Source organism: Tupaia chinensis, unplaced genomic scaffold (assembly GCF_000334495.1).
Source record: "Tupaia chinensis unplaced genomic scaffold, TupChi_1.0 Scaffold000452_1, whole genome shotgun sequence".
Taxonomy (NCBI): domain Eukaryota; kingdom Metazoa; phylum Chordata; class Mammalia; order Scandentia; family Tupaiidae; genus Tupaia; species Tupaia belangeri.
In genome coordinates this window covers 2,017,484-2,022,770 of record NW_006159959.1, presented here as the reverse complement: position 1 = coordinate 2,022,770, position 5,287 = coordinate 2,017,484, and positions in this window count along the sequence as shown.

Genomic DNA, 5,287 nt, shown 5'->3' with positions numbered 1-5,287 from the left:
GTGGCTTAAAACTCACGCCGGGCGCGTGTGTGTGCCTCCCCAGGATACTGAGAGGAGAATGGAGGAGAAGGGATTTCGGTGTGACCATCCCCTCTGGGGGTTGATTTCTCACTTTCTGTCTCTCTGTCTCTCTCTGTCTGGCGAGCACACACGCCCTATAGTGAAAAACTCTCCAAAAAAAAAAAAAAAGAGAATGAACCAGTGAAACCATTTGGGCCTTATGTTTCTCTTTCAGAAGGTTATTATTTATTGATTTGATTATTTAATATATTGAGTTTTTGGGAAAGTCATGACACATTTTTACAAAGGAAAATAATTTTATCTAAGTTACTCAAATTTGGATAATAGCATTATTCATAATTTTCTTTTATTTAGTTTTATTATGTATGGGATAGAAGTGATTACTCTTCTTTCAATTATGAAATTAATAATTTTGTCTTTAATTTTCCTTGTTTAGTAGTGTGAATAGAGGTATATTGATTTTGTTTCTCTTTTTGCCAAACAAGGTTTTCATTAAGAGTTTTCTCTATTCCCACATGCAAAATTCCATGGAATATGTGAAGCACCAAAATATTCAAGAAAATGTTTTCAAAATTATTCCCTCAAGTTTTCTCACAACACACATAGTGTTGTTCCTTTTTAGTTCCCACTGCACTGATAATATATACATGCTTGGGGAAGCCAGCTTCATGTAGTTGTTCTCTTATTAAATCCCTTATTTGGGTAGGACTTTGTCCTTGCGAGATTATGAAAATTAGTCTACAGTTCACCTGGCGTGGTGAACACTTTCAAGGCAAATGTGGCTTTGACTTATGGGACAGTAAAGAAGACTCTATGAGTTTAGAACACTTACAGTTTGAGTAAAATACACTACATGCTGCCCACATGAAAAGCTAATCAGTAGGAACCAGCAGTTAGTGTAATGACTATGTCACTGGACTCCTACGTAGTCGACCATGGTTTGCGTCCCAAACCCGGTGGCTTAAAACTCACACCGGGCGCGTGTGCGTGCGTGCCCAAGATCCCGAGAGGAGAATGGAGGAGAAGGGATTGCGGCGTGACCATTACCCTGGGGGATGATTTCTTGCTTTCTGGCTCTATGTCTCTCTCTGTCTGTCTAGAGAGCGCACGTGCCCTATAGCAAAAACCTCTCCAAAAAAAAAAAAAAAAGAAAGAAAAAGCTAATCAATGAATCAAGAGTACTTATGTATGTATAGAGGCATTAGAGGCATTAGAATATATTCTATCAAAAGTATTATTATGGGCTCAATATTTGTATTAATACATTCCCTATTTATATTTGATGTGCAAAGTACTTCTTTTGTGGCAAGAATAGAGGTATGAAGTAGTCGTTTTATAGACTGCACACACACACACACACAGTAGGACTCAGCATAGATACTTAAATTTCTAGGAATTAAGACACAATGGTACCTATCACTATGAAGAAATATGAAGGTACTTTCCTCAGAGAAATGGATTAAAGAAAGCCATTTTCTGATTATATAGTAAGGACACAAAACTATTTAAGCAAAACACTTGATAGGATATTTTTGGATGAATTAAAGTTTAGTTATTTTAACAAAAAAAATTGTTATTTGTAGCTAAAGACTTTTTGTAAAAATGGTTATTGCTAGGCTAGGAGGTGGTGTGGTGGTTAGGGTGATCGACTCCCACATAGCTGATAAGTCCTGGACCTAGTGACTTGCTTTCTTACTTTCTCTCTTTCTCTCTCTCTCTCTTTGGTGAGTGTATATGACCTATAGCAAACTAAATACTAATAATAATAAATAAAATTTTTAAAAATGCTGATAGCTGAAAATCAGAAGGCATATCCAAATGTGTCATAAATTATATAAAAACAGGGACCAGAACTTAATGTAATGGCTATGTCGCTGAACTCTCATGTAGCCAACTGTGGTTCAAGTCCTGGGATCAGTGGCTTAAACTCATGCCGGGTGCATGTGCATGTATGTACAAGATCCCTAGAGGAGAACGGAGGAGAAGGGATTGTGGCATGGTCATCCCCCTGGGGGGTGATTTCTTGCTTTCTATCTCTCTGTCTTTCCAGTGAGCTTGCCCTAAAACAAAAACTGTTCATTAAAAAAAAAAAAAAAAAAAAAAGAAAGAAAAAAAATGGTATAAAGACATAAATTCTTATCAGAACCTGGAAGAAAAGTTCAAGACAGATGTTATTATGGTAATGGAATCTCTAGACAATGCTTTTATAGTTTTTATAAGCTGTTTTATAGAAAAGAAGTATTAATTTATAATGTTTCTAATAATATTTTACAAAAATTAATTCAACCTTAAGGTATATTTAAAGTATTTAAAGTTTTTTTAGTAATTTTGATTTAGTCATTCTTTTTTTTTTTTTTTTTTTTTTTTTTGTGGGTTGAGAGGTTTTTGCTATAGAGCACGTGCACTTGCCGGAAAGATAGAGACAGGAGACAGAAAGTGAGAAATTAACCTCCAGGGTGGATGGCCACGTCACAATTCCTTATCCTCCACTCTCTTCTTGGGATCTTGGGCATGCATGCACACACACCTGGCATGCGTTTAAGCCACCAGGTCCGGAACTTGAACTGCAGACACCTGCATGGGAGTCTTACAACATAGCTCTTATGCCAACTGCTGGTCCCAATTTAGTCATTCTTACATTCTTTCTTTAAAGATTCTTCTATTTCAATGATACTGAATTTCAGGAAGGAATGCATTTATTTAAAAATCTATTAAAATGTATAATTTTTACCTTAAATTCATTTGTGTATGTATGCATATTAATATACACTAATTTACAGATTTTTATTCTGGATATTAAGGTAAACTGATTTGATTTTCCTCAGTAATTTTAGTCAAGGCAGTGGTACAAGTCTTACCTCTCTCTTGCAGAATGTGGTCTCAATGAGGGTAATTTCAATCTGAATATAATATCTACAATGCACCATAATCCTAAAGAATGGCAGAAACTTCACTGATATTTAGGTATTCTGTGACCTGGTCCAGTTATTACTCATATGCCATTCTGCTATGTTTTATAAGATGTAAAGTTTCTTTCAATGGCAGGACACAGCACAATGGCACTTGATGGTTGGATGGCAGAACATTTTTATTACTTAATGGCTCTAAAAGAAGGAAGGTTGCCAGACAGTGTGTCAGAGGAAGTTGCATGAAAGGACAGTGTACAGCAGGCTAGAACTATATAGATTGCTTATCTAAGGCAAGCAGTACGGAATTACTTAGGTTCCTGTCAGACTCCTTGTGGATTGGTTAATTTGAATAATTTCTCAGACTCTGAGGCACAGGGATTATCTCTAAGAGTATGGTACTAAGCCCTGAAGGTAATTAAGGTGATGTACAGTGGCCCTGAAATGTGAGATCCTGAGAAAGAAAGTATTTGGGACATGGATTTAGATGACTACTCAAGACAAGAATTGACTGGCCATTAGCCAGAGCTTCAACAGTGGGTTTATGGCTGAATAGTATTGAGTAAGAGTTCAGGGAAGATAATTAGGGAGAAAAAAAAGGAGGTAAGATATCTGTGGGACACAGAAATGCTTTATTACCTGTTGGCAATGCCATGTATACTATTTTCAAATAGACCAGTTTGAGATGTATTTCATATTGGATAAATTCTCTATACAAGCTAAATGATGTATTGCAATTGAATGCATAAAAAGATTTTATAATCTTTTTTAAGTGTGTTTAGATGGTAGTTTTAAAAACTGTGCTACACACAGAACTGTATGATATTTAACAAGTTAATATACTGAGTCAATGGAAAAGTCATAATGCATTTTTGCATAGAAAAACAGAAAAATACACCATGACTTTTCTGACGACCTGATATTACAATTTCTGTTTTATTATAGTCCCTTCTGTTAATAAAAATATTTATTTAAGATTTTACCTATCATATTATTCCTTATGTTTCCAACCAGAAAATATGTATATGTATATTTTTTCTCTATCAAAATCTAGCATAGATTCAATAAATTATACAATGAAAAATTGTCTAAGAACATCTATAAAAATTTCAAGTTTTACAGAAATGTTCCAAAATTACCTAGCTGAACTTGACCTCTTAATGAGTGCTGAGGATCATGAGTGACATACCACATAGCTGGTTCTTGGTTTACTGATACATCAACTTGCCTCAAAGTTCTACTTTTGTGTGTTCTTTCTGTAATTTCTTTACTAGATCAGGTGCTTAAGTAAGGAATTGTGTCTTGGATTTAAAAGACTATGACTGTTCATTATGGCAAAAACTTCATTCACCTTTGTGACTATTAATAAGGCCATGAAATATTATCCTGATACAAATAGAGCTTTTCACTGTCTGTAAATAGAAGGAACTGGTGATTGCTTACATCTCTGACTTCATATTTCTAAACAAATAGGCCCATTCGGTAGAAGAGATTGGATCAAACTTGTAAGTAGATATCAGGAATTTCACTATTTTTGAATTTAGACATCTCTGCAATTCAAATGTAAGATTCTAAAATACAAATACAAGTATTAGCTACACTTTTAAAACAGAATAATACATGACAGAGACAAGAGAAAATAAAAGATCTTACTTGCTTTTTCTAAAACACAAGTTACATTTTTCTACTATTGGGTTGTCAAAAAATCATAAAGTATTTTTCTGTGTTTTTCTATGCAAAAATGCATCATGACTTTTCTGTCAACCTAATATTATATCTACAGATATTATTTAAGTAGTTTTATTTCCTTAGAACACGTTTGTTTTAAGATAGAATCATTAGGACCAAAAGGCATTTCTATCAGGTCAATTAAAGAGTTAGAAAGGAGGACGTGCCCTTCATAGGGAAGTGAAATCATCCACAAGCATTCTCTGAAGCATGATACTTTCATACAAATGAGTCCAGTTCACCAATAAACCTATTCAGTCCAAGATCTCTTTTTTTATTTTTTGAGAGTTTTTTGCTATAGGGCATGTGCGCTCACCAGGCAGAGAGAGACAGAGAGACAGAAAGCAAGAAATCACTTCCCCAGGGGGATGGCCACGCCACAGTCCCTTCTCCTCTATTCTCCTCTCAGGATCTTGGGCATGCACACACACACCCCCGGCGTGAGTTTTAAGCCACCGGGTCCGGGATTTGAACCGCAGTCAACTACGTGGGAGTACAGCAACATAGCCATTAAGCTAACTGCTGGTCCCCTAAGCCCAAGACCTCTTAATTGACCTCTCAAATACTGAAAAAGTGCCTAAGAAAATGGTTCTCCTACCACCTTCATACCTAGAAATTTGTCAGAGGATTAA